Raw genomic sequence first — 22,516 nt, forward strand, 5'->3', positions numbered from 1 at the left:
AAGAAGAAGAAGAAGAAGAAGAAGAAGAAGAAGAAGAAGAAGAAGAAAGAATCAGAACCAAAGAGAAAAACCATGCAAAAGAAAAAAAAAGAGAGAGAAAACAGTATACTTCAATCTGTATTCAGACTCCACAGTTTTTTATCTGGATATAGATAGCATTTTCCATCATGAGTCTTTTAGAATTGTCTTAGATCATTTTATTGCTGAGAAGGGCTACCTTATTTCACCGCATAATCATCACTACCACATAATCTTTATATCTTGTTTTTTCAGCCCAAAAGTTGGTTTATAACCTTTTATTGTGTAATCGTTGCATGGTATAATTCTATGTGTCATACCACTCGAAAGATAAGCAGAGCATCAATGTAGTCACCAATGGCATATGGATACGAATTTGTCTCTCACTAATTGCTATCCTTGAGCCTAGAATTCTCAGTGCATGTGGGTTGACAGTGTATTTCTGAAAGTTGACTTGTGTGGTTTCTTTGGAGAGCTGCAGTACTAACAGTACTGTCACTCAACCCAACGAAGAGCCATAGGCACAAGGCGACTGGGCAGTAGAAGCTGCCATGAGTAAATCACATGATATGGTAAGATTTGCATCTTCCCAATTTTAACATATATTCATGAGTATTCCATGAATCCTAATCTTGCAACAAAGACAGTTTAGTGATAAATGATTTTTAAGTAATACTGGCACAAAGTTTTCAAAGCTTCACATAATAGTGCACCCTGCTTTTTTGCAAAAAAAAAAATTTGGCATAAAATCTGTGATGATTATGCGGTGAAATGCGGTAAGCCTATGATAGTTAATCATAGCACGATGTTGCTGTTACTGTGTACAATGTCCTCTTGGTTCTACTCACTTCACTCAGCATCAGTTCATATGAGTTTTTCTAGGTTTTTCTGAAATTCACCAAGCACTAGATTTCAACTTCAGTTTAATTCTTGATTCCCCACTGTACCTCATTCTACATATGCAAACTATTGCTAAATCTTGTCATATCTAACTTCAAAACATCCCTCCTTTATGTCCCCTTATCTGTATGCAGCCACCACTCTCGTGCATACTCTAATTGTGCCACATGTTGACCACAGAAATAGCTCTTTTTAAAAAAAGTTATTGTTATTTTTTGCTTTTACATCAACAGTATTTCTCCCAGTTTTATGTAACACTTGTGTCTTATATAACACAATATTATAAAAGAAAAAAAACCAAGCAGAAATCAGCAAAACAAATCAATACATTTAAAAAGTCTCAAAATAGCGTGCCATGTACTATGCACATGGATCTCCAACATCTGCAAATAAATGAAGAAATGTCTTCTCACATCTCTTCTCTGGGGTCATGCTTATTCTTGTAATTGTTCAATATTCATGTTTGATTTTTTTATGGTTGTTCTTTCTCTTTACTTTGTTATAGTCATTGTATATATTGTTTTCTTGGCTCTGTTTTATTTCATTCTATATCAGTTCATGTAAATATTTCCATGCTTCTATGTATTCATCACTTTCATAATTTCTCAATAACAATTACATCCTATTATCTTCATGTACCACAATGTGTTTAGCCATTCCCTAATCAATGGACATCTACTTTATTTTTAATTCTCAGCTACCACAAGAAGTGTTCCTATAAATATTTTGGTGTACATGAGATCTTTCTTCTTATCATTGACATCCTTGTGATACAAACCCATTAGTGGACTCTCTGGGTCAAAGGGTGTGAACATTTTAGAAATTTTATTACCATAATTCCAAACCCCTTTCCAAAATGATTGTACTGATTCACAGCTCCACCAAAAATTCACTAGAGTGACTATGTTCCCACAACTCCTCTGACATTTGGGTAGCTAAGCATCACAGTGGATAGATTGATGAGCCTGGAGTCAGGAAGACCTGAGTTCAAATTCAGCCTCAGATGCTAATTAGCTGGTGACCATGGCCAAGTTACTTAACCTTTTTGCCACAGATTACTCATCTGTAAAATGGGCATAATAATAGCACCTACAACACCCAGTGTTGTTGTGAGGATCAAGTGAGAATATTTATGAAAGAGCTTAGTACAATGCCTAGCACATAGTAGGAGCTATGTAAATGATAATTATTATTATTATTAGACTATCCTCTTTTTTTGTTAATTTCAGAGGTATGAGGTGAAACCTCAGGGTTGTTTTGATTATATATTTTTTTATCATTAGTGACTTGGAAGTTCTTCTATATGGTTACTAATAGTTTGAAATTTTTCCTTTGACAACTATTTGTTCATATTCTTTGACCACTAGTCTATTGGAGAATGGCTCTTGGTGTAATAGATTTCTAATTAGACTCTCTGTCTCAAGCATCTCCATTTCAACATACTTTCTACAAAGTTGTTGAAGTGATTTTTCAAAAACGTCGGTTTGACCTATTCAATAAACCAATGGCTCTTTATTACATCCTGGATCAAACAGAAAGCCCTCTGTTTGGCACTTAAATCTCTCCCCAACCTGGCCACTCCCTACTTTTCCAGTCCTCTATTTTCCTCCTCTCCACAGACTTTCTGATGTGACCATACTTGTTTACTTACTCTTCCTCACACACATCATTGCATCCGAGTTTTTGCTCCAGCTGTCCCCAATGCCTGGATTTTTCTGATTCCCTAACTTTGACTCTTTCCTTGGATTTTTTCAAGAGTCAGTTCAAATTCCACCTTATACAAGAAGCTTTCCCTGCTTCTCTCCATTTCTTGTGCCAGCCAGTCAATAAACATTTATTAAGCACCTATTATGGGCTGGGCATTGTGCTAAAGACTGAAAATATAAAAAAAAAAGGCAAAAGACAGTTCCTGCCCTCAAGGAGCTTACAATCTAATGGGAGAGATAAGACGCAAACAAATACAGGCATATATGCATACACACATATATATTAGACTTTATACAGAATAAATGTTATTGTTGTTTGTTCTTCATGCTCAAAGAGGATCAAAATGACATCACGACGATGGGGTCAATGGATAGTGTGTTCAGTTGTGGCTGATCATATAAGCATGAGCTCAGAAGGCTCTACCACAGGTTGGGCACAAATGGTTTGTATGACCATTTGGGAGGGAGAGGTCTCTAAATTTGTGCATCTCATGTTTCTTTTGAGCACTGCAATTCTTCTTTGCTCATAGAGCACATCACCTTCATTGACTTGGGCATGCCATGTTGGGTGGCCCTGTGCCAGTGTCTCCCGTGTCTCATCATTGATACTAAAGTTCTTCATGAGAGTGTCCTCGTGTTGCATCTTCTGACCACCATGTGAGCACCTGACTTGTGTGAGTTCTCCATAAAATAGTCTTTTAGGCAAACGTACATTTGGCATTCAAACAACCTGACCATCCCATGGGAGTTGCATTCTCTTCAGTAGAATTTGAATGCTTGGCAATTGAGCTCGAGAATGGACCTCAGAGTCTGGAACCTTATATTGTCAGGTGATCTTCAGAATCTTCCTAAGACAAATCACATGGAAGTGGTTCAGTTTTCAGGCATGGTACTGGTAGACTGTCCAGGTTTCACAGGTATAGAACAATGAAATCAGCACAACAGTTCTGTAGACCTTCAGTTTGGTGGGCAGTCTAATACTTCTTCTCTCCCACACCTTCTTTTGGAGCCTCCCAAACACTGAGTTAGCTCTGGCAGTGCATGCATCAATCTCATTATTTATATGTACATCCCTGGAAAGTATACTGCCAAAGGGAACTTATCTATACATTAACTATTTCTCCATTTTCTGTAACCAGTGGTTCCACATATGGATGGCTGGCTGGTGGAGAACCTCTGTTTTCTTGGTGTTAATTGTTAGACCAAAATTAGTACAAGAGGCAAAACATTGCCTCACACTTTGCTGTATCTAAGCCTCAGAGGCTGTATTGAGTATACAATTATTTGTGAATAAAAAGTTGTGGGGACAGGCATTGTGTTAAGCATTTGGGATATAAGAAGGAGGCAAAAGACAGCCCCTGACCTCAAGGAGCTTGCAATCTAATGGGGGAGACAACATGCAAACAAATATATACAAACAAGCTATATACGGGATAAATAGGAAATGATTAAGAGGAAGAAAACACTAGAATTAAGAGGGGCTGGGGAAGGCTTTCTGTAGAAGATGGGTTGCCTTGCCTTTGAGATTGTCTTCCATTTGCAGTATATATTTCTAATATATATATATATATATATATATATATATATATATATATATATAATATACATACACACACATACACACATGTATATATATACATATATGTATCTATATGCACATATATAAATGTATCTATATGTACACATATAAACATAATATATTTATAATAAATATAAATTATCTAAATAAATATGTGTAGATGGTGCTGTTATGAATTATATATACTGTATGTATATATACATACCTATATATGCATATGTACTACATACAGTAATTTGCTTTTTGCTACCTCCATTAGAATATGAGCTCCTTGAGGACAGGAATGATGATTTTGCTCTTCTTTGTATTCCCAGGGCTTAGCACCATGCTCGATACTTGCAAGGAGCTCAATTGGTTATTGACTGACTGTTGACTAGAGCTAGAGAAGTCCTTGGAGGTCTTCAAGTCTAACCCTCTCATTTTGCAGATGAGGAAACTGAGGCACAGAGATGGCTAGTGATGTGTTGAGGTTCACACAAAAAGTGAATGCCTGAGGCATGATTTGAATCCATATCTTCCCGATTCCAAGTCCAGTGCCCTTTTCATTAAATAGAGAGGAGATTCCTAGGCTTTCAAAGGCTATATCAGTAGAGTGCGTTTGTCAGGACCCACCAACTTGGCAAGGCTTCTGACATTGGTCCCATAATGGCCTGTGCACCTTCATAGGATTATTAGAACTAATGGGGCCTTGGGCTACTTTAAGAAAGGATTATTGTCCAGAAAGAGGGAGAACCCCTATATCCTGAGCTCTTGCAGACCTTTGTGTTCCGTTCTGAGATGTTATGAAGACCAATGACTGATAAGCTAGAAAATATCCAAGAGTGGGCTACCAGGATGGTGGAGTGTGTCAAGATTTGCCAAATGGGTTGGACTGTAAGGCTTCTGGGTATCCTTCTCCCTCTAAATTTCTGTGATTCTTTGAAAGGCAACTTAAATGCAACCAAGTACAAAGAGTCACCTTGGAAACTGTAGAACAGGATTCAAATACAGGTGAGGGACTATGCAATTATTCTCTTCCTACCAAATCTAACAGTGAGTGGTACGTGTTGCTGAAGGCCCAGTGATGGCGCTGACCCAGATTCTATGTCCTATTTTCAATTTTATTGACAGTACCTTCCTTTACAGCCTTGTTCCTGCTAGTAACTGATTTTTGCGTCATTTCTTTTGATGATGAGTTCAACTTTTGATGGATATATTAGAATTTCCTTTGTCCATAAACATAATGATGGGAAAAAATCCAACTCTATACAATCCTGGTTCTTTTACTTCCTATATGACCTTGGGCAAGTAATCTATCCTCTCTGGGCCTCAGTTTACTTACTTATAAAATGAGGTGGCTTGACAAGATCTCTAATTTCCCTTCCAGAGCTATATTTATGATACAATCCTATATTATATTTGAAGGACTTTAGACTTGAAAAAGGGAATTAGTTATCAGAAATGAAGAAGAGAGTTAGCAGGACTATCTCTTCCAGGTCAGGGGCCAGACACTGACTAGGTGGTATAGGGGAGAAGTAGGCATAATTAACCATAGTCTAAAGAAAGGCTTACCGGTGATAAAATGCAGGTATTACGTAGAACACAAATATCAAACACAGCAACGGGAGCCACATTGAAAAACAGATTAAAATGTAATTAGGAAATAGTTAACTTAATAAATAGAAATACAATAGGCTATAGAAAATGTTAATAATTGACGTTCTAAATCAATGCAGGGAATTTTAAGTATGGTTTAGTGTCCCCACTTCTGTAGAGCTTGGCACCACTACCCCAGAATAAACTCAACATTCCGAAACCCTAGGGTTAAACCTGGAGTGCGGAAGACAGAGAGGATTTGAAGTGGATTGCTAAATCAGGGAGCTGCTGTGATCTTAAGGTTGGAGACTTCCAGGTCACTTTCACTAATCTCTTTTCTACATTTTGCTGCAGCCTCTGTGGGCTGAGGAATACCAATGAACAGTCCTAGGTATAGGTTTCCTTAGAGTATGTGTTGCCTCTCTGGGGCTGTTGGGAAATCAATGGGGAATCAATAGGACTAGACTTGGAGTCAGAAGAACCAGGTTCAAATTCTGACCCTGTTGTTTATTCCCTGTGTGATCTTGGGTAAGTCACTTTTCTGGGCTTCAGTTACTTCATCTGTAAAATAATAGTAATAGCATTTTATATGTCGCTCTGTGGCTTGCAAAGTGCTTTATAAATGTTGTCCCATTTTATCCTCACAAGAATCCTAGGAGGTAGCTTCTCATTTTACATTTTAGGAAACTGAGGCAGACAGAGGTTAAGTTAGTTGCTCTAGGTCACTTGGATAAGAGTCTAAGGTCAAATTTGAACTCAAGATTTCCTTATTCAAGGTCCACGGCTCTATCCACTGTGCCACCTGTAGGGGTTAAACCACATAATTTTTAATGTCCCTTTCAGTTCAATGCCCTATGATCCTGGGTATGAATATTGTGAGGATACAGGAAAAGGAAGCATAGAAGGGGAATGGGCCAATGATGGGGTGAATTTCAGAAGACCCATGGATCCTCTCATTGTCTGGCGCTTGCTGCTCACGGCTGGCCATCCCTTGCCCTAAAGGATGTATGTTCCTCCCATTGGCCACACCCTCTGTTACTTGGAGCCCGGATTTCACCTGAGGCTCAGATGTTCAGAATTTTCCGGGGAGCACTTTCTCTTTAGCACTAAACCTCCTTTGTCCCTGCCTGCCTGCCTTGCTGCGGCAGAAGTTTTCAATGTTAAACTTTCCTTGTTCCATCTATTTGCCGTGACGCCCTTGGGAACCTCTTCTCACCTTGATTCCGGCCTCCAGCTCCTATTAACTCTAATGGGAGCTCGGCACATCACCCTCAATGTATTGAGATGAGATTATTTCCCGTCCAATTGTTTTAATGTTGTGGGTATTGGGTGAGTCTACACACATTTAACCTCAGGTTTCATTATGAGATTCGGAGCATACAGAGTGCAGAGAGATGATAAACCTGGACAGAAGTGCCAAGAAAAGATGTATTGGTGAGGACTTTGCAAGAGTTCAGTGCGGGGAACAATAGAAAAATAATTACATCTGTATAAGAAGGGAGGTGAATTTTTTTTCTGCTTTAACTTTGAAGACCAAATGGATATTGCCAGAGTGCATACAATTGTCTATCAGGAAATGCTAGGAGAAGGAAGAAAAACAACCCTGCTTGTCGGTTGTACAAATGCATGGTGGGGCTGTCTTTATTTTCTTTATCTGTTTAGAAGTCTCTAAAACCTCACTTGCATAGAAAGCATTATAGATACAAAGAATTTTCTCATCCCCTATCTTGTTTAATCTTCCCAGGAACCCTGTAAGGGAAGAGGGGCAAGAATTATTATCCCCATTTTAAAGTTGAGGTAACTGAGGCAGAGAGCAGTGAAATGACTTGTCCATGTCACCAAGAGAGTGAATAGTAGGAGGAGGCTTTGAAAAGGGTCTCTTGCTTCCAAGTCCAGTGTTCTTTGCACATGCTATTTCTTCTCTTTCTCTCACCTTTAATCTTTTCCTAATCACCTAAGCATCTAGATGGCTCTGTGGACAGAGCACTGGACCTGCAGCCAGGAAGACCTGAGTTTAAATTCAGCCTCAGACACTATCTGTCTGACCCTGGGCAAGTCCCTTAACTGCTATCTGCCGCAGTTTTCTCAACTATAAAATGGGAATAAGAAGAGTATTTACCTCCCAGCATTGTTGTAAGGCTTGATTGAGACAATATTTGAATAAAGTCCTTAGTGCCTGGAACATAGTAGGTGCTTTATATGAAAGTGTTTCCTTTCCTTAACCATTGGCTCATTTCATATATATATATACATACATACATGTATATATGTATATATACATGTATGTATATGTATATGCATGCATGTATGTATATGTATATGCATGCATGCATGTATGTGTATATGCATGCATGTATGTATGTATATGTGTAATAATGCCTATGAGTATATATAGATACATACATACATATATGTATGTACACATCTATCTATCTATTGTTATTGTTGTTTAGTTATTTTTTAGTCATGTCCAACTCTTTGTGACTCCATTTGGGATTTTCTTGGCAGAGATACTGGAGTGGTTTGCCATTTCCTTCTCCAGCTCATTTTACAGATGAGGAAACTGAGGCAAACAGGGTTAAATGACTTGCCCAGGATCACACATCTAGTAAGTGTCTGAGGCTGGATTTGAACTCAGAAAGATGAATCTTTCTAACTCCAGGCCTGGCACTCCATCCCCTGCATGTGTCTGTAGGTATTTATGCAGGTATGTATATGTATATACACAAATATATATATATGTATATATACACATATACATATATACTTGTATATATACATGTATAAATACATGCACAGATAATCTGTGTGTATGTCTCCCCTATCCTTAAAAAACAAGTGAAAACTTCCCTCCCTTGACCACACCATTCTCTCAAGCTATATCACCCTGTATTTCTCCTATCTTCCACTGCCAAATTCCCAGAAAATATCGCTCCAACTCATTGGCTCCCTCTGTTCATCTCTGACTCGTATTTCAGTTTACTCCAGTCTGACTTCTGATCCTCCCATTGGACTGGAGCTACTATCTCCAGAGTTACTACCGATCTCATTACTCCTACATCTCACGGCTACTTTCTCAGCCCTTCTTCTGTTTTCTCTCTCTGGAGCTTTTCACCTCCCTAGGCCTTGGTTTCCTCATCTATAAATAAAGAGGTTGAGCCAGATGGTCTCTAGAGTCATTGCTTTCAGGAAATGCTGTGAGAAAACCACGCCGGTGCTCCCAGCCACACTGCCACGCTGTCTGCCATGCTGTCTGCTACGCCGTCCTTGTGGACGCTGTCTCCTTCCCTGCTTGTTTGCAGTTCTCCAGCTACCCTTTTGTCTCCTCTTCAGTTTATCAACATTTTCTCCTTTCCTGATTTCATCACTTCTATAGCTCTATGAAGAGGATGTTCTTGAGCCCCAATGGCTGAATTATTTTTGTGACCCTAAGCTCATTAAGATGCTGACAGGAGCAAAAGGAAACTGAGCTACGGTCACAGGTAACCTGCAGGACCTACCCTCTCTGAAGATAAAGGCCTTGTACTATGCTTTGAAGACATAACTGCAACACAAAACTTGAGTTCTAAAGGCAAACAATGAAAACAAGCAATGATTGCATTGGGCGGGGCTCTTTATAATGATAGGGTGAACAAGGCCAGTGACGCACCTTGTAGGATACCAGCCACTCCACAAATCTGCGCACATTTCACCTCTTATTTTTTTTTTTCTCTACTACCCATAGCCATGGATGTACCTTCAAAAGTTAAAATGAGGTTACTAATAAAATCACAGGAATGTTTGAAGTTGTGAAAGTTAAAATCACAAATGTTGAGGATCATGTGTTAGCAACTGGGGTTGGAGGGTGAAGGGTGGAGTCGGGAAAGGCCTCCCTCAGAAGGTTGCCACTTAAGCTGAATCTTGAAAGATGCCGAAGATGCTGAGAGACGGAAGTGAGGAAGGAGGGCATTCCAGTGATGATTAAAAAGGTTTGAGAAACATAGTTTTTGGGTCATCATTTTATTAATAAAGCCAGAAGGTTATTAATAAAAAGATGGTCATTTGGCCATCTCTCTCAGACCAAAGACTCCTAATGGTGATCGGGTCATAGTTTATATGCCCTTCCTGAGGGATGCCTAATCACCTCTGATTGGCTAACACAATGAGAGGTGGGTTATCTTGGGGTGTGTGACTTAGGCCACTCAAATCTTGGTTAAAAAGATATCAATTTCCATATCACCTGTCTTGATAATAGGGAGAATCAACATTTTCCCCCAGACCTGTCTGAGCAAACACAATGAGCGGGAATGCACCCATTAGCCCAAACTTAGAATTTATTTTACTGTTTGATTAGATCTTGGCCTGGGTAAATCTTCAAGAGAGATTTCCCACCCTGGTTGATATCTGGATGAGAAAGTAGAAAAGAGGAAAGAAACCTTGGTCCTAATACAATAGTTATTAAATATAAGAGATAAATATTCATGTGTAATATCAGGCAGGGCAAGACAGGCATAGCCCTCGGAAAGGCCTGGAGTTGGATATCGATATGGAACACCATGGTGAAGAGCTGCAGTCAGGTCCAGACCTCAGAGCACCAGGAGATGAGTCATGTGGAAGAGTAGTAAAATGGCGGGAAGGGGACATGCCAGGTAGAGAGATCTTAGTATCTCATCCTAGAGGTAATAGGGAGCCACAGGAGTTTTTTATTAGTTCTGCTTTTTCAATGTTATATTCACCTTATCTGTGTGACTGCAAACTCCAAGGACAAGCTCTGGGACTCGTACTTCTACACCTCCCTTGGCTTCATTGATATTTGTCAACATTTGTTTAATTAAATAGGGCAAAACACGAGTGATCCTCTTTTTCTGGCTTGTTCCCTAGGGCCAGGCCTTCTCCCCCTAGCCATCTGTAGGCCCTGGGATTTAAAAAGCTGAGAAGAGTTAGGTGGTGCAGTGGATATGGCTCTGGCCTTGGAATCAGGAGGACCTGAGTTCAAATCCAGCCTCAGACACTTGACACTTACTAGCCGTGTGACCCTGGGCAAGTCACTTAACCCCAATTGCCTCACCAAGAAAAAAAAAAATCTGAGAAGAGTAAGAGACCAAGATCTTGTGATATTGAAAATAGCTTTCAGAACAGGAACAGCTCAATGGAAAAGGTGTTAAATTTAGAATGACAGGCACTGGGTTCAAATTCTGGCTTTAACGCTTATTACAAATTAATCAGTAATATGAACCTTGGACAAATCGCTTCTCCTTTTAGGGTCTCAGTTTTCTCATCTATAAAATTTCCCATGTAGCTAAGTACTTCAGTAACTAATTAGCTGAGTACCTTGAAGTATATGGGCAGTGTAAGGAGGACTAGAATCTCTGGTGCTAATTTTTGGGGCTGCTCATCCACCTTTGGTGTCCTCCTTCACCCAAATCTCACCTGGGGCTCCAAGAAGCTCTAGCATTCGCAGTGGTCACATCCCAGTAAAACCATTTTGGCAGATGGGCTAAACCAGATTGAGGGTAACTGACAAGCCTCAAACCCCTTCGTGAGTTAGGGGGATATCTACCCCAAGCATGCGAAGAGTTCCTCCATTGGAATAATTTGTTCCAATGGCTATGAAGTCAGCTGAAGGAGGTGTTGTGGGGTGTTTAGAGCTTGGTCAGGCATTGAAGATGGCAAGGTCATCCACTGCATCCTGGGCCGTTCCTAGTCATCATCCTGACTTTTGTCATGCCACTGGACTTTGTTGACTCTGGAAGAGAGAATGTGGCTGATGATTCTGTGCAACTCTACCTCGCTTAAATCCAATTTATGGCCAAGTCAAGACATCTCCCCATGATGGCATTAGACCTCTTTGAAATGAAGAAGAAACAACAGCAGCTGAGTACCCAATTACCTAAGAACCTAGGTAATAATGTACCTAAATAACTAAGTACCTAGTTATTTAAGTGCTTGTGTACCTAAAAAAAACCCAAAACTAAGAACCTCAGTGCCAGTTTGCCTAGATATTTGACAAAGTATGTTATACCATTCTTTTGAAGAAGATAAAGACATTAACTAGACGATGAGACACCTTGGTGACTTAAGAAGTCTGGACTCAAAGAAGAAGTAATAGTGATTTACTCAGTGACAAAAAGGTAGGAGTTCTCCAGTGGAGAATCGCAAGGCTTTGAGCTGTGGACTATTTTTATCAATGCCTTGGATTAAGGTGTAGGTGGTAACTCATAAGATGTACATATTTGTTCATAATTAACCCACTGGATGAAACATAGGTTATGCCTAGGACTCCTTTTGTGTGTGGTTTGGACTAGGCAGTCCCTGACATTGCTTCTAGTTCTTAAATTCTGTGATTCTGGGTCAGAGTCAGGATTCATAAGCATTTTGATAGGCTAGAGTACTGGGTTGAAGTGAATGAGACAGAATTCAATAAGGATAAAGTGAAGGTTTGCTCTTGAGTACAAAAATCAATTTCATAATCATAAGATGGGGAGGGGATATGGATAGAAAGTAGTTGTTCTAAAAAAAAAAACGATCTAGGGGCCTTAGTAGACTACAAACTCTGTTTAGAATATGATCAGAACAAAAGGGAAGAGTAGTGTATGTTGTGGTATCAGATAAGGGGAGATCATTTTTAGGAGGGAAGACCACATGAAGGATGTGGTATTGAAGCTGGGGTTTGAGGGGTGTTGAGAATGTCAGCAAGCTGAGAGGGATGATAGGGCATCTTAGCTTTAGGAAACTATATGCATAATAACGCTTTGGAGGCATGGGAAGAGGGAGGCATGTTTGAAGGATGGTGAGTAGTCTTTTGGCTAGAACAGGGAGATGGCTTTTGTACTGGGATGTAAGAAATAAATGGGGTGGGGAGGGAAGAGATGAAGCATACATAGGGAAAAATGTAAGAACAGGCAGAAAGAAAAGGTCCTCCAAATTCAGCTGAAGCATAGTGCTGATGGTGGGGAATGGTGTCAAGTAAGTCTGGAAAGGGAAAGGTAGTGCTAGGTTACAGTAGGCTTTGACTCTCAAAATTACAGGAATTATGGAGTTGAAAGAGATGCCAGTGTCCATATGGTCCCTATGGTCCAATCCATACTTGAAAAAGAATCCTTTCTTCCATATACCCAGTAAGTGGTCATCCAGCCATAGCTTGATCTACAATGAGGGGGTACCCAGTAGCTTCAGAGGCAGCCCATTGCATTTTGGGATAGCTGTAATTGTTAGGAAATGTTTTCCACCCAGCCTAAATTTTCCTCTTTGTAACTTTTATCCATTACACCTAGTTCAACCTTCTTAGCCCCAGGCTGGGGAGCTTAAATTCTATTTGGTCAATGCTGGGGAACCACTGGAGAATTTCTAGCAAGGGAAGGATGTTATCAGCATTATGCTTTGGGAAGATCAATCTGTCACTTGGAGGTAACCAAATGAGAAAGGAATTATGAAAGTTAACTATTTAAAAAAATTTGCTAGATAGTTGACTTTCTTTGCATTTAGAGTCTAACAGAAATTGTGTACATTTCTGTATAAATTCAATGTACTCTGTTGATCTTTATGATCATACCTTATCTGCCATCTGTTCTGGCCTTTTTCCACAGCAGTGAGTTATACATTGGAAAGGGCAGAGGTCTCACTCCCCCTTCCTGGTGTGGTTGGGGGTGGTGGTGGTGTCATCAAGGCTGACTAATGGCAGGTTGAATCTGAGCTGTAATCACTGTCTAATTGCTGTTTATCATGCTTAGGACAGAGCATGGCAGCCTGTGGCAGGATGGGGATCGTGGTAATGCCTCTAAAGCCTGCCAGAGCTGGGTGTCTGAGCCTGCTACAGGAAGCTTTATCTTTGTGCTCAGAGACACTATTGTTCTCATTAACGAGATCATCGCTCAGGTAATGCCATTTCCCCAGTCACCCAAGCTTGTCTTTGTGAAACAGAGAACTTTTCCTGCCCAGTGATAATGTCAGCTCGTGTAACTCATCATATGGATGGTGATCAATCAGAGGTTGGGAACCTCATTTACAAACCTTCTTCCTTCCTCCTACCTGCAGTCAGTAGTGGGAGGGATATTCTGAGCAAGATCTCTGCGCTCTGCTGGCTTAGATGGGCTAGCTCAAGGATGCCTGAAGATTACAGCTGTGTTTTCAAGGGTCTGAGCTTGGCTGCTTCTTAGCTGGGAAGCTGGCTGACAAATTAATAATTCCTCAGCCAAATGGAGTTGTTGGCCTGTTCCCTGCATCCTTGGGTCAGAGAGAACAGAAGGTTTCCTCAAAAAACTCTGCTTTATTTTTTTCTCAGCTAGAAAACTCAATTCAATTCAACAGCAGACATTGATTAAGTGACTATATTCTCTGTATTTCTGGGCATACAATGCTAAGATTAGCCACAGGTCCTGTTTTCATGGAGTTCACAGTTAAGTAGGTGCAATGGGAAAGAATGCAGCATCTAGAGACACGGGACCTAGGTCTTAAATTCTCTTTGTGTGACCTTGAACAAGTCATTTAACCACTTTGAGTCTCTGTTTCCCCATCTGTAAAATGAAGAGGCTGGCTTAGATCAAGGGAGGGGGGGTCTATGGACCCACCATGAATTTGAATGGGAAAAAAAGAATTTACATCCTCATTTCAATATAATTGGTTTCCTTTGTAATCCAATGTATTTTATTTTATTCATTTAAAAATATTATTTTGAGAAGGGGCCCATAAGCTTCAACAGAAGCCAAAGAGGTCCAGGACACCAAAAATGTCCTTGTTATTCAGTCATGTCTGACTCTTTGTGACCCTATTTGGAGTTTTCTTGGCAAAGATACTGGAGTGGTTTGCTGTTTCCTTCTCTGACTCATTTTACAGATGAGGAAACTAAGGCAAAAAGGATGAAGTGACTTGGCCAGGGTCACACAGCTAGCGAGTGTCTGAGGCTACATTTGACTCATGAAGATGAGTATTCCTGACTTCAGGCCCAGGGCTCTACCCATTGCACCTCTTAGCTGCCCCAAAATGCCCCTGGTCTAGATCAATTTTCTTTAAAGTCCCTTCCATTTCTATGGCCCTATGACTGAAGAGAGGTAACTTTACTTGAATACTTCAGGGGTCCATAATTGGGATAGTTGAACCCTTTCTCCATTGACCTAGAATACAACTCTTTCAGGCCTTAGTGGATGTGAGTTTTTGTGGCATTGGAGGTCAGACCCTTGATGAATGGCCTCTGAACTTTGTTGTTCAAGGAACAGCCTGGCTAATGCACAAAAGTTCTGTCATTGAATCTGTAAGAGGGGCTTTCCAGTTAGGTGGTATTTGATCCAGCTTACATTCAGCTGGCATAACATTTGAGAAGTCGAGCTATATGGTTGGTGAATCTGGTCTCTGTCTCTTACTATCTGTGATACTTTGGGTCTAACTTAAAATAACTTAACCTCTCTGGGCCTCAGTTTCCTTGTCTGTTAAATGAATTGTGTTAGATTAGATGACTTCTTGATGAGGTTCTTTCCAGCTTTAGAGCTGTGATTTTATGATCCTATGACCTACATGTCATGATGAGGCATTGGAGACAAATTTTAATAATAATTGCAACATATGTGATTATAGGAAAAATATGTCAGACATTCATATTGAAATGTTAAGTGAGGTCCAAGAGGGTATGTTATTACTGAAGGGATGATTGGAGAAAGCATCCTGGAAGAGATGCTATTTGAATTGGTCTTTAAAAGGATGGGTAAGAAAGTGAAGAGGAAGATGAAGGGAGGAAATCACGGTAGGGAATGAATCTAGCAAAATCACAGAGGCTGGAGAAGAGGGCAGATTCAGGCGCATAAAGTAGTCTGATTTAGCTAAGGCATACATAGTGTTGATGAGAGTAATTTGGCAAATGGTAAAATATATAAGGGAAGGCAACCAGGACAGGGAAGAGCCTTGAGATTATGCCATGTGAGTATCAGTTAAATTAAGTGGTGACTTAGCCAGAGAAAATGCCTAGAGATGAGAAATGGAGTGTCCTATTTAGGGAACCATGAGAAGGCAAGTATCAGTGAATTGATGAGGATATGGTAGGGAATTAAGTTTAAGAAGACTGGAAAAGTGGAGTGGGGGCTAGATTATATGCCAAATACAGGATTTTATATTTGATTCTGGAGGTGATAGGGAGCCACTGGTCTTTATTGGGAAGGGAGGGATATGGTTGGAACCCTTGTGCTATGCTATAAGCTGCCTGAGGTCTTAAGCATGGAGTAAATAAAAAGACTATATTGTATTAATCCTGAATCACAAGGTCAACAATAGCTATAGCCTTGATGATACTCTCCAAGCCCTTCCCTTTTCTTGCATATGATCTAGTCCCAGAGGTTGAGAAACTATGACATTCTGTATACTACTAATTGTTCTTGTGGTTAGCTATGACATCTGAATCTTTTTCTCTTCCAGGTGTGCTTAGTCAGTTATCTTTGGGGCTGTGATACTGCTGAATCCCGCCACCCCCCAAAGTGACCATCTTGTATTTGTCACTATGAAGTTGTACTCTGTCTTTGTGGGACCATTTTCCCCAATTGATCTAAGTCATTATGAATTTAAATCCTACCCTCCACAGAATTAGCAATACCACCTGACTTAGGATCATCTGCACATTTAATGAGCATATTATCAGATTCATTTGCTCAGGCCATCAATAATGCTGTTGAACAGGATGGCACCCTATGGGACTTTCTGTCCCTCCCCCCCTTGGCTGAAACCCAGCCATTGACACTAGGTTAGTGTCACTGCAAATCAATACCTGGTTATTTGTAGAGGATTCACCAGCCCAGAAGGGAAGGTTGAAAGGAAGATAGAGGGGGAGGGGATGCTGGAGAGGTAGGTGGGTGGGTGGGAAGACAAATACAAAGTGAGTAGTAATGACATCGGCATTAAAAATACATGCTGACCTGTTGACTTGGAGGAGGCCATCTCCTTCTTTCAATTCACAAAAAAAGCAAAAATCCCAGAATTCTCTGGGCTGCTTTTCTCAGACAATGAGCCTTTGATAACAACAAAACGGTGTCACGTTTTTGGTCTCCTTCGATTACTGATGAAGATACAAGGATGGCAAGAGCCCAGCTCCTAGAAGGGACACTATTTTATCCTGGCCAAACATAAGAGAGTTTTCTTGTTTTGTTTTGTTTTTGGACTGAACTCATGGCCTTAGAAATCAGAATATCATTCTGAAAACCTGGAAAGAGACTTCTCAATTAATTTAATTATATGCATATTGATTAAGCCCATGATGTCCACAAAGCTTGTAGGCCAGGCAATGGGCAAAATACAAAATTTAGGAAAGATCAGGCATATGCCTGTAGGAGTGCCCAGTCTGCTAGGGAAATAAGATACTAACATATATAATATAATAAAATAATAATAATATATTACCTATTATAATATAATAAAATAATATAACAGATTATAATATAATAATATAACATATTATATTATATATTATGATGTTATAAAATGATATAATAAAAATAATAGCTAGCATTTCTATAGCACTTTAAAGTTTACAAAGCACTTTACAAATGCTATTACATAGTATCCTCACAACCCTGGGAGACAGGTGCCATGATTATCTCGCTTTACAGAGAAGGAAATTGAGGAAGGCAGAGGTTAAGTGACTTACCAGGAAGTATTTGAGGTGAGATTTGAACACAGGTTTAACACTCTATTCATTGCCTAAAAATGAAAAGAGCAACATTGTGCATGAGAGAGGGGCAAAGTGCTCTACAAGATGGTGGAAACATTTCCTTATTTCTAGCCTTCTAGATTCTCCAGGCCCCTCCTCCTCTTCTTCCTCATGTGTTCAATATGAGGGAGTCAGACCAATTTAATCTGGTATGGTTCAACAGATACCCATTAAGCACCTACTATGTGACAGGCACTGATTTGCTGTGCAGGATATAATGATTAAAACAACCCCTACAAATCAAGACAAAAACAGTCTCTGCCTTAGGTAATCTAATGAGGGGAGGGATGCGTGATTATGTATTGCATGGTAGACAGTGATGGGGATTTAGGGAAGACCCAGTCGAAGTATTCCAAGAGAGGCATCCAACTTGGGGTGTGTGCCTGCAAGACTGTTGCCAAACCTTATTAAAATTGTAATTGGGAAAAATTGAACAAAATCGATAAAAATACAATAAAGCATAGATAACATATTTTAAAACTAAGTCAATATCATGTTGGGATTAGGGTTGCCTTCACCTTTTCATTTGAGTTTAACACCACTGCTCTACGAGGAAGGTGGAGACAAGTTTAGCTGGAGTGGACTAAGGGAAGTTTCCTAGCATGGATGACACCTGAGCTGGACCTAGGAAGGGGAGGCTTTCAATAGGCGGAGATCAGATAGACCATGTGTTCCAGGGAAGCAGCTGGCCTAAGGAATGTTACATAGAAGAGGCAATGTTGGGTGAGTTTGGGGTACGCCTCACAACTCTAGTTTGGTTATAACATGGGATGAACCAGAATAATGAGACCAATGTTGAAACATCAGATTGCAGCCAGATTGTGAAAGGCCCAGGGAGTTAGTCAATCAATCAATAAACATTTATTAAGCGCCTATTATGTACCAGGCACTATGCTAAGTGCTGGGGCTACAAAAAGAGGCAAAATACGGTCCCTGTCCTCAAGGAGCTCACAATCCAATGAGTAAGAGAAGCAAATCAATATGTACAAACAAGCTATGTAAAGGATAAATAGGAGACAATTAAAAGAAGGAGGGGACAGAATTTAGATGAGTTGAGAAAGGCTTCCTGTAGAATGTAATGAGTTTGCATTTTATTCTAGAGATGAAAGGGAGCCATTGAAGGTTGTAGAAGAGCAGGGTGATGAGATCAGATGTGCATCTGGAAATTTATATTGGTAGTTATGTGAACAGTAGAACGGAGATGGGAGAGACTGGGACGAGGGAGTTTGTTGTAAAGTTATCACAACAGTACACACAGGAGGGGTGGAGGACTGGAGTGTTAGAACCCTAATTAGGAATTCTTGTGCCCAGGACTGAGGTGGAGGGTGGACTTATTGTGGCACAGAGGAATTCTGTCCCAGGTGTGTTTCATTATGGAGAGGGATTAGTCTGTAGCCCAGACAGTATATCCTGTGTCTCTGGGGCTTAATTTAGAGTTCTCTTTCCCAAGATGCCAGGAGGACTGGTACTTGTACTACACTATGTTTTCTGAGGGGCTAGTACGGCCGAGGACTGAGTTCAGTTTGGGACATGCTGAGTTGGGTGCTGCCCAGCAAGCAGTTGGAGGAAGTCAGAAGAAAGAACAGAACATAATATCACTACTGGGGATTCTTTTGGAGGGGAGAATTGAAATCATGGATAACATATAGGAGGGGAAAGAATCTAGGAACAGAAAGAGCAAAAGGGTAGAAAAGGAGGCCAGGATTGGAATCCTCCTCTGTTGCTTCCCATGGGGCCGTGTTGTCCCCTGTGGGAGTTCTTTGCTTCTTCCTGTGAGTCTTATTGGTGACCGATTCTGTTGAATCTTGCCTCAGTGATGTTTCATTTCTATCCAATCCAGGTAGAGTTGTGTTAACACAACACCCCCCAGTGCTTTGATGGAGATGAAGGAAGGGCATCGCATCAGTTTCAGTGATGGCAGATACTCTGGAAAGCCCTGGTAAAATCTGCGTTGAAAACCAGGCTGACATTGTCAGAAAGAGATGTGGGGATTCTCTCCGGGTTTTGGGGTCTTAGTTCCACAGTATTATGGGTCATTAGGACTCAGAAATGAAGAGGGTCAATAATAGAAATACAACTTTTTCATCTCATTTCATGGAGGCATTTTGATAATACCCTCTTCTCTGGACATTCTTTGCTCCCTGCTATTTGTCACAGGCAAAGTGATACATTCCAGTAAATCAGAGATGGTAAATCTGGTAAATCAGAGACAGACACTATCATAATAATATCTAGTATTTAGATCATGCTTTAATGCTACTAAAGCACTACATGTTATTGATTCTCACAATTCATGGGACTAGGTGCTATTATTATTCCCATTTTACAGGTGAGGGAACTGAGGAAAAGAGAGGTGAAGTTACTTGCCCAGTGTCACACAGCTGCTAAATTTCTGAGGGCAATGTTCTCCCTCAGGTCTTATTGGCTCCAAATCCAATCATCTATCTACCACCTTGTTTCCATCTAGGGAGGGATGCCAAAACAGAGTCAGTGGGAAGGGACGTTTGATTAGGTGTCCTGGAAATACTAATTCTGTCAAGTATCTAACAAGCATTAAGGAGAGCAGGATAGTGAGAGGGACAGAGACCAGTCCATTTGCAGATGGTTTGAAAGACATGGGCAAGATTAATGTGGAGAAAGTAAGACTTGAGTACTGAGGCAGAAGAAGGGATGCTTTTCATCTCTGAGAATTTGAGGGGCTCTCTGGTGGAAAAGGAGCTAGGTTGACCTGCTTGACCCCAGAGAGTATACTAGGAACAATGGATGGAAATAACAAAGAGGTGAATTTTAGATTGATACAAGAGAAATCATTTTAACAATTTAGAACTGGTCTGATGTGGAGTTTAAAAGTTCTCCATTATTGTAAGTCTTTAACTAAAAGTTTCATGATCACTTGTCGGGGATCACAGACTCACAGAATCACATAATCTCAGAGTTAGATGCTATGTAGTCTAGCCTAAGTATCAGTGATGACCTAGAACCACATGTTTTAAGGCTTACATGGATTGTACTCAATCTTAGTGGGGGGGGGCAGTAAGTTGACAAAAATCACATCTTCTCCTCTTGTTTTGCCCCTACCCAGAGTTTCCTTTGGGAAACTCCAAATAGCACTTACGTCTAGGTCTTTGTAGATGAGAATAAAAGGTCCCCGGGAAGGGAATAAGCATTTATAAAGCACCTACTATGTGCTAGGCACTGTGCTAAACAATTTTTACAAATATTATCTTATATGAATCTACCATGCAATTACTCAAGCTAATAATATCAAGCATAGACTAATCTTTATTTTGCCTCAGAGACAGAAGGGAAAAAAAAGTATAAAGGATTCCCAGGCGTCTGTAGTAACCAAGGCCCTCTTCTTCCCTCTACTGTATCTCAGTTTCTGTCCCAGGGATCCATATAGGCTTCTAGGCTTACAGAGTATTAACCTTTGGGTCTGGACTCCTCTTATATTGGAAACAAATTTAATGTTGTTCACATTTCAGTAAGTTCAACCTAGAGATCTATACAGATCTCCAGATGTACAGGATTATACTAAGGATTTGCTCTGGAAGAGAAATGAATTGAGAATTCTTAAAGAGGCAATCCTGGGGCAGCTAAGTGGTGCAGTGGATAGAGCACCGGCCCTGGATTCAGGAGGACCTGAGTTCAAATCTGGCCTCAGATACATAACACTTACTAGCTGTGTGACCCTGGGCAAGTCCCTTAACCCCATTGCCTCACCAAAAGAAGACAAGCCCCTCTCCCATAAGGGCTGCACCACTGGAATAATTCACAGTAGTCATGGAGGGCAAAGTTCAGGTTTTATTCCATAAACGGACCAAGCCAAACAGATCATTTCTCATTGCTGATGAGATGTGAATTCCACAAACTGGAAGTGACTGGACCAAGTTCCTACAGCCAGCAAGTAAGGGGTGCAAGATTTGAATCCAAGTCCCCTAACTATGAATCAGTGCTTTTTCATATTTCAGCTCTGTTTTCTTATGGAAACACAAGTTCAAAGCTAGAAGGGATGAGCTCTTCCTTTAACAGCAGTCAAGCCTCTTCATTTAACATGAGGAAACTATTGATCACTGTTGCAGCACATTTTATTAAGGTGTATGTGCAGGGAATTTTTTTTTAATTTTCTAAAGATGAACATGTGTAGAATACTCAATCATAAAGGAGATTTCTCTCATCAAACTAAAGCAAGCAGTACATTACTAAGCTTATTTTTAAATAATAATGACTAAACTTATTTTAAAACACAGGTACATTTTGCAAAGTCAAACCCTTCCATTTGCCCTAAAATAGAGAAGTATCTTTGCAGCTTGATCTTCTTAACTAAAGAGGCACCTTTCCAACTGGACCCTGCCTCTTTTAGTCACATCCTTATAGTATTTTAAAATGTCATTTTTTTTTTGCTTTCCTTGACTGTACTAATCAGAGTTTCATGGCATAGAGTCAAAGCAGGGACAAATGTACAGCTGACTTTTCCCTCACTTGGCATCAGCTTGCTGGCATCCCTGGAATGGAGTGAGGGTCTTCTAGGAGCAGAAAGCCTGTTTGACCTAGGCAGGGAACAAGAACTGGGCTGGTGCATCAGAAACATCACCTGACCAGGTGTGGCAGGATTTCTGAGAATGTCTGGTAGAGGCATCTTGATCCAGGGCACGGACCAAGGCACTGGATGTGCTTCATTCTTTCTCTTGCACCAGCGCCTGGAGAGAGTAACTGAGGAAGTGAGTGGGGAGAGTAGGAAGGATGCAGGATGAGTGAGAGTTGCGGTTGTTAATCCTTCATTCTCCAAGAGGATCAATGACATCACTAGGGTGATGTCTTGACTTGCAAGTGAATTGGATTTAAATGAGCCAGAGCTGCCGAAAGTCTTCAGGCTCACTCTCTCCTCCAGAGTCACTGGAGTCCAGTGGCAAGACAAGAGTCCAGAGTGGGAGTAGCCACTGAGGGAAAGTGGAGGAGGCTTCTCCAGAAATTGAGAAAACCATCCCATATTCCTGGAAGCTCTAGATCCCAGGTAGCCCTACCACAAAGAGAAGGCTGATGGCATATTTGGGCATTCCTGGGTACCCCTGTCTT

Source organism: Vombatus ursinus, unplaced genomic scaffold, assembly GCF_900497805.2.
Source record: "Vombatus ursinus unplaced genomic scaffold, bare-nosed wombat genome assembly UNPS02014778.1, whole genome shotgun sequence".
NCBI classification, from domain to species: Eukaryota; Metazoa; Chordata; class Mammalia; order Diprotodontia; family Vombatidae; genus Vombatus; species Vombatus ursinus.